At 36.8% G+C, this 22688-nt stretch overlaps 1 protein-coding gene across 3 annotated transcripts in view; it reads right to left on the reverse strand.

Annotated features, from left to right (window-relative positions):
- The window catches only part of LOC110834116 (zwei Ig domain protein zig-8-like), a 520500-nt gene that overhangs the window by 438846 nt on the left and 58966 nt on the right, over positions 1–22688 (reverse strand). For all 3 annotated transcript variants that reach the window (XM_087348580.1, XM_087348582.1, XM_087348581.1), the window contains exon 2: positions 8051–8099. The gene's annotated coding sequence lies outside the window, so the exon portion shown is untranslated. The remainder of the gene's footprint in view (positions 1–8050; positions 8100–22688) is intronic.

The following is a 22688-nucleotide window of genomic DNA, read 5'->3' on the forward strand; positions in this document are numbered from 1 at the left end:
ACCTAAAATCAACTACCTATCCCTGATTGTTTATGCATTATTTCGGTATATTTGTGTATCAAATGTGGCCTTTGGTGGATGAATCGTGCGTTACTAATTTCAAGAGTCGATGTTGCTACTTACATCGGGATTAGACTACACAACAAACATTCGAACTTGCATTAAATATATTCAAATTTCTATTAATACTTCACGTTTTTACGATGAAAATTACATATATTGTATAGGATCTGAAGGGTTCTCACGGCGATTAGTACAAAGATTGTTGTCTTTTGGGTTGTAGTGCTGTGTAGGCTGGTAGAAGATTACCGACGTTTCAGACGTTCTTGCTACTTCCTTCATCAGGGTGATTATTCATAGCCCTGATGATGGAGGCAGCAAGAACCTCTAAAACGTTGGTAATCTTCTACCAGCCTTCATGGAAATACAAATCAGAACAAAAACCATCTACGTCTACTGTGATACACTATAAATTTAAAAACTAATCTCAACATTTGTTTTGGATTCATTCGTTAGATGTATGATTTCCTTCCTGTCTGTACTTCGATTAGCCATTAAAATATTTTTTTTAAATTAGCAGACATTAATTAAAAATGGCGGAAGAGTCAGGCGCTCATTCCTCCCGTCAAGTTGGGATAACCCGTAACACAAAAGTTCGCTTCACGGTTGCGCTGTCTAAAAATCACATCGTATAATGTCTGAAAATGTAACGAGTAAGAACACCACCTATTAAGATAAACTGGAATAATACTTGAATAAACGTTCTGGCAAGAACATTTTAAACAGTATATTTATCGGGAAAACACAGCAGTTGCAAATATTTTAAATAAAAACTAGCAATATGAAATGTAGAAATCGTCTAATAAGAACTACCAACTTCTGATACAATCTACGAAAGGCATCACACATTATTCAGATTCACACAAACAAATACAACTCTTAAACGATTTACTTTCATCGTTTTAAATGGAATATTTCCTTTCTTCTATCTTGGCTTCGTCTTCCTTTGTCTTACATCTTCGTGAAGATTTTATTTTATTCATTTGTTTCCAAAAATAAATTAAAACTGAATACTATGCCCGACTAAGCTAATATAAAATCACATTAAAATTCCGCAAATTTTCTGGTACTGCGACTTCAATTAAAGCCCACACAATGTCTCCTCCTCCATCCCTTGACCCAACAGATGCACATATTACCTAAAATTATTGGATTAGCGCCCTAAAGAAGAGAATGGCATCGATAATTTCTCCGATACTCACAAAAGCTGAAAATACGAATGTACACTGCAACGAAAATCGTTGAATTAAGTCGAGAAAAATATTGGATTCTGCATTACAATTGAGTTTGGGGACGTGAAAAGTGCTGAATTCGTATTGGGTTATCTGATTAAAATAGGGAAATGAATAAAATATTCCATTTGAAATCCAATATAGAACGTGCATAAGTATCATTGCCATAAATTATGTACGCCTTATGGACCTACATTTCCTTACTTGTTAGATTCATATTATGAAAGTAAACTTGAAAACATGTGTGCTATTCTACCTCCGTTAACTCTGAATTTAGCCCACAGTGCGCATATGTTTGTTTTGTGTCATTGTCAGAGTAAATTGCAAATATTTCCTTGAAAATAATCAATCAACTGATCCTTAAAATTTAGTTGTGTTTCCTTTGATGCAGAAACTGAGTTTTAAGTGTTACTCAGATTATCTCAATGTTAAAAGGATTTATTTGTTACCTGTTTCTTGTTGTGTTTAGTAGGTCATATTACGTAACGTCGAATAATAGGGTAACTGATAAACGATACATTGTAAAGCATATTGAAGGAAACAGCAGTTTCCTAATTTGACTTGATATGCTGACATTTGCCTGGCGGGATTTCGGTAATCTATGGAAAACTTCAGTAAGGATAGCCGGTCTCCAGGCCGAGATATGAACCCAAGACTTTCCAACTATGCGGCGTATGGTTTCAGAGGGTTAAAATACAGTACGTTCACTGATAAACCAGAACTCACATGTCACATCCCGACAGAAAATACTCCACTCTTTTAGAAATTATAGTTCATTGAGTAACGAAACCTCTGACAGACTTCAGCTTCAGTAACGAAGGAAAACGGTCTTTTTAACATTAGAATCTGTGTACCAATCTTAATCATGAATGTAAGAACTAATTAAGTGAAATGAGGCTAAAAATAATTTAGATGCTACGTTATATGGGAAATTTCTTGACCGTTCACAGCGGAAATTCTCCGCACTTCGCGTGTAACGTCAGATGACCAATTAGTTAAAATGACGTTCACACATCTATGGAATTGGAAAATCAACTTTAAACTGAAATTGGGGGCTGGAATAGGGTAGGAAACACCCAACGCTTTAGGAATCCCTATATCTCAGAACCGACTTTAGAGCCACTGGATATTAGTAAAATAAACACTGCTGCTTATATCTACTTCAGGGTACACGCATTGCATTTTATCAAATGAAAACGGATTTCTTTTTTCAAATATACCTACTTATAGTGTTGAACAAGTTGAGTGTAAATGGCTATGATCAAATAAAGAAGGAGGAAATTGGAGTCGCACATATCATACACTGGAGAAATAAGAAATGTCTACAAAATTTAGTTGCTGCTCTTTTGAACACAAATAAAATTTCGGACTCCAAAAAGCCGGGAAAGTTCTTGACTATACGTGTGATTAACGACTTTTAATAAAACTCTATGTCTACTATATGCAGTTCACTGATGTTTTCCCTGATTTTTCTGTCCCCCAGGAAAATTCCGGGATAGGCCCTAAAATAGGCCACGACCTCTTCCTGCCACATTCTTTCCATTTAATTTTTCGTTATCATCCTCTCATTCGACTCCATATAATTTGATCTACTGACAGCGTTGTTAAATAAACTATGAATAAACACACGCAGTTCGTTGGTATTTATTTAATTGGGCAGTTGGCTGATTGGTCGGTTGGTTTGTTTGTTAGCTCGTTCAAGTTATTAGAGTTTCATTTCATTCCCATGTGCATTTTATACAATCTTAAATCAAAAATCGATACGTTGGTTTGGACAGGAATATTATCATATATGTTTCGGCATTCAAAATCGCGGTAGGCAACACAGCCAGACATAGTCACTGGTATTAACGAAATACAGTTTTGTTACGATTACTTTCAAAATGTTGTACGCAGCATAAGCATCACGTTCTGAAGAGATTTCGCTCAAATATGAACCATAAAATATATACAGGGCTAGTCTAAATAATGTTCCCGATTTGAAAGACATGCTACTCACGTTTAATAAAATTCAGATGCACAAAATTGGTACCGATGGAAAGAGAAATTCTCCAAGTTTTGTTTCAGTAAATCACAGGTGTTCAATGTGAGCCCTCTTGGTAACTCGGCACACATCCAGCCTGTAGTCGAGTTCCTCCCAGACACGTTGCAGCATATCATGATCGATTGCTGCAATGGCTGCTGTGATATGAAGCCCATTTTCTTAAATCCGGAATACCACTTACGAATTGTATGCCCACTGGGTGGATCTGCCGCAAACTTAATTCGGAAATGCCGTTGCACACTAATAACAGACCGGTGAACGTGGAAATCCAGGACACAAAAATGGCTCCCCTGTCTTCGATGGTAGCCATTTTCTCTCTTATCGCCCCTGGCGGCGAACAGTGTTACTATGCGGCCACGAAGTATACCAACATGAACTTGGAGAATTTCTCAAATCTAAAAGTTCTCGACGATGGTGATGAGTCATTTGAATAAAAATAAGTAAGTAAGTGGTGTGGTGATGTTCTTGTATTCTGAAACTTTCACTTTTTTACTTTGTCCGGAGATAGGGATTAGCTCTATCTAGTGGGCTCAACTGAGTAGGAACCTGAAGACGGAGACAGAGCCCCATCTCCGAAACGTCGTTTTACGTTTTATATTTTATTTACTAGAAGACGGATAATTGGAGAGTTTCTCTTTACATCGGTACCAATTTTGTGCATCTGAATTTCATTAAATGTGAGTAACATGTGTTTCAAATCGGGAACATCATTTAGACTAGCCCTGTATAATATAGCAAAATCATTAATGCCTAGATTATCGGTACTAATTTTTTCACGAAAAGCATTGTATAACATTTAACATTTGGATCCAAGTATTTGCAGTCGTGTGATACAACCGAGCATGTTGCAGGAATACTATCCACAAGCAAGGCGTTAATAACCTCCCTTCCATAATTCGTATATTTTATGCTCTAGGATGAGACTTCAGTTTTAAATACCACAACCGCTGAACACAGCAGGTAACTTTTGTTCTAAGACATCATTTTATTAGACGTGCTAAGATTAAGAGAAAGATTATTAATAAATTTCCCTGTACCTGAAAGAAGCAGTCTTCGTAAATGTTTACGGTTGCAACGCGTATATTTAGAGAATGTTTTCTGAAGCACAAACAGGTTCCCAGAGCAATTAAAAATAAAACAAAATTCAATCATGAGTGAACACAAAGCAACGTTTATGAAAGCAAATCATATGACAGTTCTTTTGGAGAAAAAGCAATCAGTATCTAAAGTTAAATATACTATGAAAGTATCGCTCTTTATTTTCTGTCATTTCTTTCTGCAAAACAATTAACTTTATGCTTGTTTATGAAATGGCTAATGACCTGGAAACCGACAAGGCCTAGTGAACTTTCAATATAAATAAAAGTTCACCTAGTCCAGAATACAAATAACTGATTAATGTATTTAGTACCTCACAAGTTTTAAAAATGTTGTTTTCAAACATATATTGGTTCTGGATAGGTCTTAACAGCTTACACTGCCTGCTCTATACCACTGGTACTAGAAGTGTCAATTTTATTCCATTAACCGGTCATTATGATCCTATTGATCCTTATCCATGACGACATGTCAATTTCAAAAAATCCCCAGCCGCGTTCCTCCAGTACAAAGCTCTTTGAACCCAGTAGTCGGATCCGACGTTGGTCTACGAAGAGAAGAATTCCTGCCCCTGCCAGGAATCGAATCGGGATGGACCAGCTCTTAGCTAGCCACTATGCTGACTCAGACATCCCTACCATACTAACACGTGTCCCGAATGACCTCAAACAGTATGAATTTCCCTTCCTACAGATTTAGTCAGAATCAATTACATTATTCATTATTATCATCTTCACTTCAGGGACTTGCAGAATTTACCGTTCCGTCTTCAACCTCACATCGTTTATGCGGTTGAACCAAATCTTCACTTCCTTTGGTTTATACACACATGCATGCTGGATGCCCTGTCTATCGAATACGTTTTTATTTAATCACCTAGCAATATTATATAAATGGTGTAAATTATAAAGTTCCTCGATTTGTCATTGAATTTAGCAATTTCTTAAATCACATTACATAAAAGCACTTTAGGCCTATTTTCATAACTTGGAATTAAAAGCAGGCAAATTAATGGTAAAATATATAAGAAACTGGAGACGACTGTTGATTTACGTGTCATGGTTGAGCCTACTACAAGTCTGATAGCATGAAGGCACTGACTCAAAATGGAGTGAAAGGTTTGATAACATAAAAAAGGGTAAAGCTGCAGTCGACCTCCAATTTGATTTACGTGAAATATTCGCTGATTTATTCATACTGGAAGGCAAAGAAGCTTAATTCAGATCTTTAGATAGCCGTGTGTGGCGAATGCTTTAATAGCAGAAATAGCCTCTGTGTAATATATGGTTAACACAGAAGAGTAGGATTATGTAATGGTCGGATAAAAAGTAGAAAATCTCAGCTAAAATTACACCGCATCTTCGTTTTGGGGAGCGCAGTTAATATCTAGGTCGGTGAATTACTGATACAGATGAAGTGTGCTTATAATGTTTCCTGTATATTTCTCTAAATATAAAATCTCGTACATAAAATGTTATTCAACTTCAGGAAAGAACTGAAAGAGGATATCAGTCATCAAAGATGACCATGAATAGTAATGTAGAATTCTAATTATATGGGGCTATTTTATAAATTCAATTCAATTCAAAGGGATATTTCTAACGACAAACGTGGAACAAGGAAAGACCGGCTTATCTCTCCACATGGACTATCACTCCACGGTCTTCCCCCTCCCGCCCTCGTGTGTATTTGTAACGATCAACTAAGCTCGGAGGTATTTTGCGTTCACTGTACCTCTAAAGTCGTACGATTACATCTAATCGTAACTGAAAATTTGTTACATATAAGTATACCTCAAAGATATATTATTTAAGTCAAATAATGTCAAAAATACAACTGTTAACCTAACAACACTCAGGAACTAGTTTCTGCACACAGATACATGCATATAAATGTAACAGCACAGATCAGTGAGGAGATATAAATAAATTACTACTGTAACAATTGCCTTCATTAGCAATAATTACTAGAAGACCTGAATTGTATGTTCGAGCAGACGAATGGTCTCGATGAAAAAGCTACTGTTAGTTAATCGGTACATTAAAGTAAATTCTCAAGTGCACATTGTAATTAATTTAATTTTGCTTCATTATTTGATGTAACAGGCTATAGAGACAGAACAATGATTAAATGCGTCACCATCCCAAAAAGTGTGTGGAAATTTAAAGTTTTAATAAACAATTGCATCGATATTGTTATTTGTTTCTTGGGGTATTCTTCTGTCTGTATTCTGAGAGAACAATTTCAAGTGATAAACAGCTGCAAGTTGGCTGAAGAATGTTTTTCAGTTTGCAAGACATTTACATTGTCTTTTAGTGTAATCAGTTTAAGTTTCGTTTCCGGATATTTACCATTCCAGTCTCCACATTGCAATATTTTAAAAAGGTTTTATTACTCATTCCACAGTTAAAGTAAAAAAAAAATTAGGTGTTATAAAACTGGAGCGGTAAATTAAAGTTTGAGTCATGAGTTAAATTGACACTAATACCAAAGTAAAATAAGATACGAATGAATATGACTCTTCTGGTCTATATCAGGACAGCCACTTGGGCAAAACAAATATATACAGGTTTTATAAGTAGGCCTATAGTGTAATAAGTTTTAAAAATACACTCAAATTGTAATAACCAATGGAAAACAGTAGCTACGTTACACTCTTCAGGTTCATATAATTAAATTTTTGCGTATTTAATTCAAATCACGCCAGTCAATAACACAATACATCCCAATTATTTCGTCCCTTATTAATGCATATGACTTCAGCTTTAATTAAATATGCAATTACCCGTCACTATGATACACACAAGTTTCAACAATTTGTCAGAAATGCAACGCGAGCCAATTGAACCCCACAGCCTAGTCTACCTCCAGGCTGACAGAAATTACTTTAAACGTACAACAATCTCAACGGAACGTGTAATTATTGCGAACATTCAAAATTAAGATTTGATTGTTATAAATAACTTCACAGAAAAAATGTTTTCTTCTATGAACTTTTTTGAGTCGCCTTTCAGTACAATTTTCATAACGATAAGAATCTTGTAGGTAACCACAGAGTCAAAGTTTAAAACCATTAGTAATACTAACAGACGTTTTTGTAAGGTTGCCTTTTGCAACTCACAGGCTGTCAGAGTGATTTAAAAATTATTATTATTATTATAAAAATTTTCATTGAATTTAATTATTATTACATCAAACACTTTTCAATGCGTTTTTGGCATTTGCTTAGTAATGTACGTCTTACAGTTCCACAGAACTATTACATTCCTTAGTTTTAGTATTAAAATTATTTTTCTCTTATAATGCAGCCCAAATAATTCTAGCTTCTTACTAATTAAAATATTCCTTCTTCCCATAAGACCATCAATTTTTAGGTGTAACATTTCATATTTTATTTATGAATTGCATTATTAAGTTTATGAATAACTCACTGAAGATCACCATCTGATCATCAGAAAATAAAACGATGTATACATAAACAACAATCATAATCATGAAAATATTATCAGTAATATTACCAACAGATGGTACGGAAAGAATGGCGAAATTATTAATCTAACTAAATGTATAAGGTTCTGAAGTTGGTGTGTTGCTGTTATTTAACATTCCTCCTTACCTTAACCTGATGAAGGAGATGAGTGAATAGTTGTTCCGTATCTGCGACCCTGCAATAAAACAAAGTAAGTATTCTTTGACATAATATTTTGTCTGTTGGTTAAAAGGCAAACAACATTCTTAAGCTGTTCCGACTTCCGTCAAAAGGCAAAAGTTGTGTTTTCTAACCAATAGACGAAGAAAATCATCCCAGGGTATACATGGCTTTAATAACACACTTTCGTCAAAACTTTTGACTGAAGAAAGCGTTTTGAAACGAAGAAAGGGCTGTTTACTTCCCAAGGAATACAGTGTCCACATTACCTGAACAGCAAAAGTAAAGACTATGTTAATATCACATATAATTATACCTGTATAGGATTACGTAAGGGCAAAATGTCCCGCGCTTTGATGCAGTGACGCTGTGTCCAGACACCACAAGGGAGCAACCGAGCGCTACAGCTCGTGAGTTACGTCAATACAGGTCAAAACAAAGGGTTTGATGTTGCAGGTGGCAAAGGTCTCTAAAACGCGGGTTTCGAGGTGAAAATCTGAATTTGCTTTGCAATCGTACATGAACAAAGTCTGTAATAAACAACTGTGTGTACCGAGTTTTCGTAATGCTTTCAGTGGAATATAAGCCATCAGTCTTCACTGGTATCGAGTGTACGTGTATTGCTTCTGTGCTTTCCCCTGAGCTATTTTCTAAAAGGTTAATACATATACTCTCATTTGAATCTACTTAAAATCCTGAGAGAACTTCGTTCGCTAACTAAATCTATGTTCATCTCAGTGTATTGACGTCTATAGAGTAGACTGTTCGATTAACAGCCATTTATATCGAATTACTGTCCTGAATAATCTGTCGTTACATTATTCGACAGCGAAATATAATTTTCCATTTGTTTTTAGATTTTTAATTAAAATTCCTACATATATCGAGACCAAATGTTCGTTATAACTAATTGGAATAATCTACGATATATCACACGACGAAGCTTAAAAGGCGAACAAAAATGTTAACAAAAAACATGTAATGAAACAAATTTAATGCTTCCTCCTCATAAATATTAATTTTATCGTCAAAAAATATAAAGTTACATTTTCCTCCTTGCTAATCTAATCTTTATTACAATTTGTCTTCGCGGCCAACGGACAAATCTGTTTCCATTAGGAGTATAAAACTTTGAGGTCTGTCTATTGTTCTCTTACATATAAGCCCTTCATGCATACATATACGAAGTAGTGGCCCAACATTATGACATAACACAAAGGCGAATATGAAGACGGCTGTCTTCTGGGTTGCTGCACCATGTGGTCTGGTAGAAGCTTATCGACGTTTCAGACATGCTCATCATTAGGGCCCATCACCTGTGAAACGTCGATAGCTTCTACCAGACGACAGCCAACATCTGACTTCGGATATTTAAATGACATAAGAATACGCAAGAAAGTATTTATAGCTAAAGACAAGTAAATACACAGACGCGTAGTTCCTCTTAAGAAGTTAAAAGTCACTCAGCTGGTTTAGAAATTCACTCCCTTTAATCGAACGCGAATGTTTATTATCGTGTTCAACATGAAATCGCTAGCAATCCAAAAAGTGAGCCAGATAAATTCAATCCATACGATGTCATATTTCTTCAAGATCAATTTTTACATTGTCCTCCTATCTGTGCCTAGATCTTCCACGTGGTCTATTGTCTTCATGTGTTAATATTAAACTTCGATTTGCACATGTTACCGCTCCCAAGAGCGCTGCATGCCCCCCACCCTACTTTGTCCTCTTAGATTTGAACACCCTATAATGCTTCATAAAAATTCCACATCATGCATTTTCTCCAGCCTTCTTTTACCTCCTCCCTCTTAGGTGCAAATATTTTTCTCATAACTCTCTTCTCTCTGCGTCCTTCCGAACTTTCACAACAACACAATTTTTGTATAAACTCAAATTTTATTCTGTAACAGTATTAGGAATACAAGCCTTTGAAATTCCGTCATTAGAACAGCGCCAGCATATAACTCTTCGATTTATAAACAAACTACTCACTCTCTTATCTCTTAACGTAGGTCATTAACTTCGTGAAACATGAGTCTCTTGTTTTGAGTTTCTGCAGTTACTGTAGTGCTTTGCATGAAAGTTAAGGGTGGAGTCATTAATAGCGTCAGAACACTCGCATCAGCAAACACAAGTTCATCGGATTTATAACGAATGAGAACTTCACATTGCCAACGGTAAGGTACGTCCTCGTGTTGCGTGATCAGTGAGAAGCGTGCAAGCACACTTTTCACATTGACAGCGAGTTACTTTTTACGCTCAAAAAATCTGACACAATAAAAGCATCAAAATATATCAACGGGTGTTGATTTTTAAATTTTATCACGTGACCTATACAATGGAGTAAGCTACAGGTACAGATACTTTTCAAAATCTATTTCGTATAAAGTTAATCTAAATTCTATTTATTAATTCAGTTCCTACACACGCTTCAAGATTACAAAGATCATTTGGTTAATGCTGTTTAGCAAAACAATCCCTGTTTATTCTGAGGCACAAACGAAAGCCATAAATACATTCTATGGGCTAAATGTTCTAAATTAATTGTTACAATATTATATTTTGTAATGTGATATATTTTGGTGACCATTTTTCTCAACACTATTAAGAAAAAAAAAGTTAATTGAACTCTTTATTTAGCAAGAAGGGACCGAGCCCCAACAGAACACCTAAGTAAGCCTTAATAAAAATATTCGCAATAGAAAGAAACAGAGGGTCTATGGTTCACTTTTCAGTGATTGTGAGTCATTTTATGACGTGGGTTGTGATCAAAGACAACGCGTGGGCCTAATAAATACCGCAGTCGGCTCTGTTAATATCCTTCATCGCCGCGTATTACAATTTTAACGAAGTGAATTTCGCCGGGCAAAGAGTTTCGCAGCGTGAGGCTGATTTTCTCGTACCGCCAAACCTGTTCCATATCTCCAAGTCATCGCTACACAATGACACTCCTAAGTTTTTAATCTACTTATTTACAACTTTTGGAATTAACGGTATCACTTTCAGAAATTAGCCTACTGTAACCTACTTTCATCTTTACAACGGATAAAACTCAACACCGTGAAATAGTTCACGCATTTCTCCTTTTATTACTGACATACCAAGCTATATCTTCTGTCATCTGTCAGTAGCCCTAAAAAATGTTTCATAAAGTGCAAAAGTGTTTTCTTATTCCGTACATCGTCTAAATAACAAACTAAAAAATGTTAACGCTTACAAAGCTTGATTCTACTTTCGTCCATACATAAAATAGGAGGGAAGATAACATAAATCCTATCTGCTAGATTATAAATTTACATTATATAAACCTAAAATTATCAACAGAACATGTGTTGGAGAAGAAGTCAGTTCAACAGCAAAGTAGGTTTTATACAATTTCTAGAATAAATCCTTTTTAAATGTTTGATATTTCCATGCTCGAAAGTTAAGCACGGAAAGTGTACGAAACATCACCCAGTAGCCTTTTAGTGCATCAGCAGGATGTTCTGGAAGCTTCTTTGAAAGTTTACTTTATTTCTCTGACTCTTTGAATTCACTTCGTCAATTTCGCAGTATTCTCTTCATGTTCTAAGTTATTTCATCAAGGAAAGGAAACGGATACATGCAAGAACTCTATGCTCCACTTACAGGATGATTCAAAAGGTTAGGGCCAAACTGAAGGAGCGTATAGACGGACTAAGAGAGAACAACTCTCGAATACGAATCCATGTCCTCCGAAGTTATCCTAAGTCAGTCGAGGCCATTGAAGGTAGGGAGTCTGATAACATACCGCTGAAATAATCGTACTTTCTTATTCTCCTATTAGCTTAATTTTGTTGTTTTTTATTAATGTACAAGGATTACATTAGCAATTTTACAAACCAAATTTACAACAGGTGTTCAAAGTGGCATCCACCACATTCAATGCAGGCATTGCATCGGCGAACGAAACTCTGACGTACCCTTTCAAATACCCCAGGAGTCTCACGGACCACGTCAGATGCAGCAAGTATTCTGGCCAAAAGTTGTTCTGGGTCGTCCACCGGTGTCTCGTAAACGAGGCTCTTGACATGGCCCCAAAAGTAGTAATCGAGAGGTGTCAAGTCTGGGGATCGGACTGGCCGTTCAACCGGCCCTCCTCTCTCTATCCAACGCCCGGAATACGTGTGATTCAAAATTAAGCTAGCAGGAGAATAACAAAATACGATTATTTCAACGGTATGTTATCAGACTTCTCTTACCTTCAATGGCCTCGACTGACTTAGGATAACTTTGGAGGACGTGGATTCCTATTCGAAAGTTGTTCTCTCTGAGTCCCTCTATAAGTTCCTTCAGTTTGGCCATAACCCTTTGAATCACCCTGTATATTATATACATTGAATTGAAAGAAACGATATCTCAAGGGTAAAATTCCTACGGAACCAGTAAGACAACATCGAATGAAAACGTCTGAATGTACTGGGCTCTGTATTACAATATATACACGAATTCTCGCCTAAAGACCTTATGAAGTTGTAGAATATATGGGTGGAAGACATTTTACATTATTTGTTAATGCTCAGTTCATAACGTCGGAAGTTCTGTAAAAATTGCTTCTGTCTTTTTTCATGATCGGGAACATTATTATTAAACATGAAAATGCAGAAAGTACTGTGTTATCTGTAAAGAAACATTTAGAAACATCGAGCTACAATACGTATCCAAACCTTTGTTTATGCTTGTAAACGTAAGCAGCTCATTAACTGGCTGCTTTATTTGAAAATTGAAATGCGTATAACCGTTCACACCAACGAAACGTTGCAAGAATTGCCGATATTAAGTACTTTACGCTATAAGATACCTCAATTCAAAAATCCTCTTACCTGTTTTAAATTGTTAAATCAGTATTGGCAGTTTCAGTTCTTTTACTAATTTACTGCGTTCATTCTAAACTGCATGGGTAATTCATTAGGCCCTGAATATGTCACAGAACATCATTATGGAGTTTTAAACGAACCCAACTTTAAAGCCATGTCATAAAAACCACTGACATCAATAACTGAACGAAGAAAATATAATTTACCTTCTACATTGTAAAACACACACACACACACATTTTAACAACAGTTTCAACTTCGCCTGAGTATGACAAGGGTTCTCCATTGTCTCAACTGAGTTCATTATTCAAATTGTTTCCGTGCCTTTTAGAGAAACTCAAAATCCTTCATTTATAATTCAAATAAAAGCACCAGAAAGACATAGTTTGCATTTATTTTTGTTCACATCATTAACCATGTTTCTTATTATTCTTCCTATAATTTTCACTAAGAAACTAGATATTCGTTGAACAATGTTGAAAATGTTCTTTAAATGACGTTACTTAGTAAATCAATCAAATTGGTACAGAATCAAGAGTCATTTAAATTCAAAATACCAGTTTCTAGAGTAAACCGGTAACAACAATTAAAGACGTGTATACCATAAACATATTTTTAAGTTTACTGAGAGCAGACTGACAGATGGTAACGTGATGGAAGGACTGGTAATTTAAGTCGATACATGTTAACTACACTATCCGAGTCATTGTCTGAACACTTGTCATTTTTCCTCCGTAGCATAATAAACGATAAAAAGTATCGATTTGCCCTACAATAGGAAATGCAATGTTCTCTACATTCCGCAGCGCCAGCATGCATGTCAGAACAAAAGTAATTTTCACCGAACAGCGTCGTGACAGAATAAGACATCAGTCAGACAGGCAGATGCATATTTCAGTGGATGCAACCTGTTTTCGATTAGAAAACTAAAAATGGAAGAAAACGTTTTTACGCCGAAATACAGGCACATTTATTACAGACGCGAGTAACTGTTGCATTAGAAATATGTTAACGTTCTTCATAAGCTGAGAAGTAATATTAATCAGAGACGCCATGTTCAATGTTCAATTCCATGCTTAGATCAATCCATTGTGTAAAAGTCTTTAAAAGAAGCAGTACTCTCCTTTCCTCTTGTCTGAAACCCCGTTCTTGCAAATATATAAAGTTGCAGTTTCTGGATGTAAAGTACCTCCAACATTCCTCGTAATTAGAATTCATTTTACATTCTCTTAACTAAGGTTAATATATTTGTATACGAGTGGTTCCTTGGTTATTTAATTTTTTCTGAACTAATCAGGTTATGCAGCAAAAGATTTTAATGATGAACTTGGAATGATTTGGAGGCAGTCCATGTCAAGTTGCTTTCCAAACATTTCAAATGGAAAGAACGAAGAAAAGTAGGAATTGCCTTGGTCAGGATATCCGGTCTTCTGGTCGACAATTAAAACCGAGAAGTCCCAAATACTAAAAAGGTAATACATAAACTCAAAATCAATGTACTTATATATGCAAGAGAAATTGAACAGTAGTAAGTATAAACAAATATTAATATTACATAAGACAGCCATCTTCAGACTCACCGTCGTGAAAACCTCAAATCTTATATTAATGTTACATTTCGTGGAGGACTGACAGCAGTAAATCGTGCATGTAATACCTAGGGTTGCTTTTGCCTGGCACAATGGGACACAGAAGTAAATTTCTAGGCATCCTCAAAACTCTGAACTGATTCGAAGTGTTAGATCGGCTGCATCCTGGCCCCTTTGGCACTAGGTACAAGGTCTGTGCCAGTCCAGGTTCGTAGTTCGATTCCCGAAAGGGCTGAACCTTGAGATGAAAGGTAAACCAGGTTTGACATGTTAATCTGGTTTATATAAACGAAGGAAGTGTAATTGTGTGATATTTGGTACGCCTTACTTCATCTAAATTTGATTGATTTATTAATTTTGGCATGTTAAACGTATTACATTGAATTAATGTAAAGTCAAAGTCACTTGAAGTTTCTCCTCTCGATCGTGAAATAAACAAAGGTTGCACAATCGTTCAAATCGTTACGCAACGTGCACTTAAGCCACCCCAGACGTGGAATGAACCCTTTCCAGATGTGGAGTGACGACTGCATTACGACCATCGCCTCACTGCGACTGACCAATTGAATTCGAATACAGTTTATAGGCACGTTCCCGCCGTTGTGGGGGAACGAATCAGATCGCCGCATTTAAGTCAAATTCAATATCAAATTACGTAATGCAGGAGTATTTCAGAGCGATCGTGGTTGCGGGGCGCTATTTGAAGTCTTGGTTCTTCGACCGAGAAGACACGTTTTTATCAAACGTAAGAATTTAAACAAAGAAACAGCCGAGTCATCGAGACACCTACGATAAGTTTGATCAGAAATCTATACGTTTTAGTGTATCTTAAGAAGCAATAAAGGTAAGCTTCTCCGAAAATACCACAGCGTCATCCATCAGTTTGCAAGACAAGAGAATTCGCTTCATCTGTGCAAAAGCCACCCCACCATCTGCTTCCCGTATACGAACTCTTGCTCGCCGACATCCCCAACCCCACACCCATCATCAGAATTTCCTTTAATATCTTCACACATATCCTAAATATAACAAGCTGTAACCGCATGAGTGCCAGGCAACTGCAATAAACAAACAGTGCGACGTGTGGGAGAAAAAGAGGACGGTAACAGGCCCAGCGTATACAATGGACACAGTTCTTCATGTATTTACCCATTACTAACTCTTGTTTCCGCGAAAATTGCTACGAATCTCAGGATACACGAGATAAATCCACGTTTTAATATTTTCAATTTTCATACCTTCGATAATATCAACATGGCGATCGTGCAAACTTCTCTGATTTAGAGTAGCACTAGGGCCATTGAAGATACAGACCTGAAATATGGAGTGGTAATAGATATTTGATAAAACTGCAACTTTATGTACGGTAGCCTTGTACAATGTAAAAGGAGAATATGGATCCCACGGGATAACCTCTTTATACTTTACTTTCGGTTTGGTGGCGACAACTAATAACAATTACATAAGACATTTTATATGATTCCATACCTTGCGCGTCTGCTGGAGGTAACGATGAACAACAATTCTATCCCAGGGGACTGGAAGAAAGCTATAGTGGTCCCTATTTATAAAGGGGGAGATCGATCGGTAGTTGGGAACTATAGACCGGTCAGTTTAACCTCGGTGGTTTGCAAGCAAATGGAGCACGTTATAGCAGGGTATCTAAGGCAAGTCTGGGAAAGGAGTGAGTGGTTATATGAGGGTCAACATGGGTTTAGACCAGGGTACTCATGCGAAAGTCAAGTAGTCACGGTTTGTCAAGATGTTGCTGATTCATTGGACGAGGGAATCAGGACTGATGCGGTTATAATAGATTTCTCAAAGGCATTCGATTTAGTCCCACACGATAGGCTGATTACAAAAATTGCTGCAACCGGTGTGGACTTGAGGGTAGTGTTATGGGTAAAGGAATTTCTCTTAGGACGTTCGCAAAGAGTAAGAGTGGAAGGACAGCTATCTCATGAAGTCAGGGTAACGTCAGGAGTGCCGCAAGGGAGCGTATTAGGTCCCTTGCTATTCCTAGCTTATGTTAATGATATTTGGAAAAACATTGATTCAAATATACGGCTTTTCGCTGATGATTGTATAGTATACAGGAAAATAATGGATAGTAGTGACATTGATAAGTTACAGACAGATATGAATAGATTATGGGAATGGGCGGTAGAAAATGAAATGAAGATAAATCCAGGTAAAAGTAAAGCAGTCAGCTTCAATAGAGCTAGGGTGAAGGATAAGCTGAGTTACTTTTTTGGGGATCAATTAATTCCAGAGGCAAATAGCTTTAAGTACTTAGGAATACTTATTCGCAGTGATCTGAGCTGGGCAGATCATGTGAATTATACACTAATTAAAGCATGGAAGGCTCTCCATTTCGTAATGCGTATACTAAAAAAGGGAAATAACAATACGAAACGTTTAGCTTATACGTCGCTAGTGAGACCGATACTTGAATATGGAGCTGTGTGTTGGGACCCTTACAGGGAAGGACAGGTAAGAGCACTAAATCGGGTGCAGAAGAGAGCGGCTAAATTTGCTAATTTCACGAACGAATCTGGTTGGGAAACATTGGCACAGCGTAGATTGATAGCCCGAATGTGCGCCCTTTTCAAAGCATACACGGGGGGCCGGGCTTGGAAAATGATAGAGGATAGATTATTAAAGCCATGCTACCTGGGCAGGGACGATCATACTCGGAAAATTAGGACTAGGAAACAAAGAACGGATGTAGGCAAATATTCCTTTGTAAATAGGACCATAAGAAGCTGGAACCAATTACCTCCAGGCGTGCTAGAGTCTTTCCCCTGTAAATTAGGCACCTTTAGAAAGAGGGTCAGAAAAGTAGTTACAAGCTAAGGGTTATTAAGTTGGGAATAAATGGTGATAAGTGAAGTGAAGTGTCTTAGTCTCCAAGTGATGAAGGGCTGTAGTTCTTTGGGATAAAATTTTCATGTACTGAGAGCGGACTTTATATTCCACTCTTAAGTATTGTGATTAATTAGTGGATGTGTGTTTTTTTATTGTGTGTCAGATGTTTTATTTTGAGTGTGGTATGTTGTATTGTTGTGTCTCATTGTATTGTTGTGTGAGTGCATCAGTTCATGACGTTTGTAATACATTACAGTTATTGTCTTATGTCTAGGTGGTATTAAGTTCTTTTTTTTTTTAAGTTAAGTACTTGAGGTTGGATGGTTTTGTAATTTATGAGTTGGTTGATTTTGAGTGGGATGTGTTGTTTTTGTTGTGTCCTTTTTTATTGTTTTGTTCTGTCTCTGTGTTGATGTATCTCATTGTATGTTGTGTCTTATGGTTTTTGTTGTGTCCTTTGTTTATTGTTTTGTTGTGTCTCATTGTGTTGATGTATCCCATTGTTTGTGTGTCATATTGTTTTTGTTGTGTCCTTTTGTTTATTGTTTTGTTCTGTCTCTGTGTTGATGTATCTCATTGTTTATTGTGTCTTATTGTTTTTGTTGTGTCCTTTGTTTATTGTTTTGTTGTGTCTCATTGTGTTGATGTATCCCATTGTTTGGGTGTCATATTGTTTTTGTTGTGTCCTTTTGTTTATTGTTTTGTTCTGTCTTTGTGTTGATGTATCTCATTGTTTATTGTGTCTTATTGTTTTTGTTGTGTCCTTTTGTTTATTGTTTTGTTCTGTCTCATTGTGTTGATGTATCTCATTGTTCTGTTCTGTCTCATTGTTTTGTATGTTATTGTAGGACACTGCCACCGGGTATAAACCCATTTGCAGTCAATAATAAATAAATATGGAGTTAGGTTATGAGCCTACCTACAAATTCTGTATAAAACATTGTACTGTTTCTGTTAGGAGTAATGAAAGTAGTGACAATGCAAATCTCGTAATTTTTTTCCCACAAACGCAGTGCACAGAATATGGACATATGTACAGACAAGATCATTAAATTCCCTAATTAAACACGTGTAACTCCTACTAGTCTTACCACACAGACTGTAACATACAAAGAACAATATATCGTTTAAGTTCTTCCCACAAAATGTTTCTGCTTTCCAAACCATCATATACTTTGAGTTTCCTGGAACTGGCTCAAACACATTTCAGAACAAGCATTCATTCGTCTGGATAAGTGGAGACCAAGGTTCGTTGCGCAATTTTTTCAGTGTAAAACTTACGGTGCTGCTTTCTTCCTATACCTTTCTGAGGACACGGTGTGTATGAACAAAGGATGAACTGCATCAATCAATTGCGTTGTTGCGGCGCAAGAGTTGGCAATCTCTATATTACTGTGAGTTAAGGTCCATTTTCTTATATTTACCCAACAACGTAATTAATATATTCCCCAGACAGCACTACTATAAGAATGTTTAACCTTCTTCAAACCCAAGTCGTCAGGATGTTTTGGACAAAACAGGGAACGAACAACATGAAAACAAAAATGCTTTCCCGGCAACAAAATTCAGGGAAGTCTTCACGGGCAAAAAGCCACGTCAGAAGGCCGTATATATGCACGCGCGCACATACAAGCACGAAACATCCTGGGCTCTGCAGACATATTAGATCTCAGATGATGAGAACCGAGACGGCTCTCGAAACGTCGGTTCCCTGCTGCCACTGACGCAGCTGATTGTCCGTCGAGACTTCACTAAAGGAAAACAAATACTTTTCTATTCTATTCTCCTCTCTTTACACGTCTTCTGTTCTCTCTTCTTCCTTTCTTGTCCTGTCCTCCTTTTCATTCACATCTACTTTCTTAATCTTCTTATTTTCTTTAGTCCCCTCCGTCTTTTATTTCTCACTCACTCGACTTATTTTCCTCAGCTTTCCTGTCCGTTCTGCCTTCAGACCCTTCTTCGTCCTTTTTTCCTTGTTCTCCTCCTCAAATTTCTTTTAATCTCATCCGTCTTCTTCAACGTCCCGACCAGCTCACAGTCGTGAATCCTGGTCTAGAAGACAGGACGTACGGAAATTCAATATCATTAAGTCCATCTAACAACTGCACTAGTGCTACGGAAATTCATTGTAGTTTATGTTATTGTTATTATTTATCGTTATTATATCCGCTGTTCTGTTGTATAGTAAACAATTTATTTTATTCTCTCCTAATTTTAGTGGTCTGGTGTCGTACAAATAACCATGCCGGAGCATGCACCACTTTTGAAATAGTTATAGTGTATATAAATAAGACAGCGGAAAAGAAATACAATTAAATTCATCCAAGTACACATACTATAGATATGAAAAATGCATGTGGAGTTCTGAGGCAAAATGTGTCGACGCAGTTGGCCCATGTTTCAATTAAAGCGGTTAATCTATTCACTCTTTAAGATTTACTAAACTTCGCTCCTTTCTGCAAACATATATTCATAAACAGTGAAGTTCCAACCCCAAATAATTCTTCTTCCTTGTGTTATTAACGCTTTATAACGTTCGACTGAACACAATTTGAAACTCGTACAGCTGAAAATCTCCTGTTATACGAAATTAGTCCCCATTTCTTCATTAACCACTATGGCGGTTTCGGAATGTGACATGCCAACATCCACACCCAAGTTAAGCCGCGACATGTTACTGTCTAGATGCGAATTTCGACCTCCATATATCACTCCGCGCCTCCTATTTACCCAACCCTTCGTCTCTTGTTCCTGTTCTCGCTATAATATTCTCGCATAACCCATCCCTTTTCTCGCAAAGCGTAATGATCTTCGATCAACTTCATCGACTACCAAACTTGCAGTGCGGAATTTTCATGTCCGTCTATCGAACACTGTGTATGTAGTCACGCTTATCTGAATAAACACTGTATAATCCGGTTCGAGTAAACAATGGACCACATAAGTTTTACTTCCTTAATATCTCATGTAGACAACGTGATATTACCCTAAAAGCATAAGCTAAATTACTTATACATCCTTCTTATATCAGGCTGTGCCTTAAGTAACGCCAGTAATACCTTTATTACGTTCTTGTACTTCACTACGGAATACCAAATGCAAAGGGTGTATACCCACCATGTTATCATATCAGAATAGTAAAATATTATTAATAGCCCATTAAGCAAAAACAAAAACGTTTCTGTACAGTTAAAAATTAGACTTATGTCTCTACTGGTAATGAGAGACAATTTCATGGCTCAGATCTGAACTATGCACGCACAGAGCTTGGAAACAACTTTGATCAGTAATTAGAAAGCAGAGACAGGTCCATCGGAAGGAAAAAATGGTCTCCAGTTGCTCATAAGTTCATTGTCATTAATCACGTGACAGAAATAAGGAAAAACAAAAAATACAGGTCATAGAAAATTTGTTGTTAGTTCATCTTCCATTTCTTCCTAACGACGGGCCCATTTAAAAGCACTCATACCTGTTCAAAACTAACAATTTTAACAATTATGGCGTGGCTGATGAAGTGCTGTGTCCTCAAATAATATTAAGGACACTTTATGGCCCTCAACTCAAATAACATGTTTTTATTTGAAAGCGAAAAACGTGACTGAAACGATGAAATTAAGCCTTGTGTAATACATTTACTTCGAAAATTTGTCATTCAAAAAATTTCATTAAAATGTTACCTACCTAGTCCTCCTGTATATAGCAAATATACCCTGTTTCATGTGGATAAAGGATTACAATGTATTTCTGAACAACGTTCGTTGTAGTGACTGAGATAATTCTTAACCATTTGTTTATCAATGTATTTTCTACGTTTCTGGAAAATTAATTTTATTCCCCGTATCAATTTCTTTACTACAGAAACCAAAAGAAAATTAAACAGAATAAACTCAGCAGGATCTACACTTCCTAAAATACAATGTACACAGCTGTGAATGCATAAGTTTTAAATATAGCATAAAACTAACTAATGGGAGCTTTGGGTTGCTCAGAGACGCTTTTCAAGACGCCTATAAGCAAAACAGGACTATGTTTTGCATGAAGTACAGCATATAATAATATGAAAAACAAAACAGTCTATTCGGAAGGTGTAAGGTAGGCAACAAATAGTGAAAATTTCTACGATATTTCTTAGTCGGACTAACGAAATCGATCGAGCAGAATCCTTGTTAAAACTCTTACAGTAGCTCATCTAGTTAGTAACTTCCTCGTCATTTAAGTACCCGAAGGTTCATTGTTGTGATCACAAGAATTCGCGCACTGCTCCCTATTTTAGCGAGAAGAATTTAGTCCACATCACCAAAAACTATTTGTTCAAGATACATTTTAATATGATCCCCAGGCCGTCATAGATCAGGCGGTTAATTCCCGGCTTCTGACCTCGGAGGCTACGGTTTGCGGCTAGTTCAGTCCACGTGGGACTTGTGATGGACAAAGTATCAGAAAGACAGTTTTTTCTACGAATCCTTTGGCTTTCACCAGTCAATATCACGTCACCGATACTCCATACTCACTCATGTACCATGAAGGGGATTAACAATGGTTCCGTTAGCAGCTCAAAAATAAAAATAATACTATCCTTCGTGTGTTCCTAGGCCTCCGAAGTCATATCATACGTTTCGTTAAATTACACAAACATACCCAAAATAAACAAATATCTTACGTTAATCTCTATACAAAAGTATCTTCAATGCTAATTTGTATTATAAATAAAAATAATTAACGCATACAAATTAATTTGGGATTACGTGTTTAAAACTGAGTTGTGAAATCGGCTTTTCTGCCGCAAATGCTTGCGATCTAACTCAGTACTTCCAAGAGAAGGCAGTGCTTAAATCTTAAAATACGACATGATAATCACACGTAATTTTTTTCTCTTTTACTCTCCTTCATAAATAGATCATCATCCCATTTCAAGTTGGTTAGCCTTTAAAGCTGAAAGACGGTCGTTGAATATCTTGGTCGATCATAATCTCTATTGAAGAAAACGATAAACATTAAAGTGTGAAATGCATATTATGCAACGTCAAAATGGCTGGGATTGTATCGGGGTGAGGGGATTTATTGGTCGTGGGGCCGGAGAGCTCAACATGACAATAAGATGCATCTAGTGCATGGCAATGGACCTCCTCCACCCTGAATTTCAGACTGCTGTCACTCTCAGCTGACATGTCAAGTACACCTCGTCTCTCGTCATGCACGGTTAGTAATAAAACAAGCAAGTAAACCAATCAGTGGGCATGCATTCTGCACTGCAGTGCTCACACAGTATTCTGGCTCCAAAGCGAATCAGTAAGACTGGATGTCATCATA

This window comes from Zootermopsis nevadensis, unplaced genomic scaffold (genome assembly GCF_977971745.1).
Source record: "Zootermopsis nevadensis isolate Lab colony 2312 unplaced genomic scaffold, Znev_1.0 Znev_ptg000013l, whole genome shotgun sequence".
Lineage (NCBI taxonomy): Eukaryota > Metazoa > Arthropoda > Insecta > Blattodea > Termopsidae > Zootermopsis > Zootermopsis nevadensis.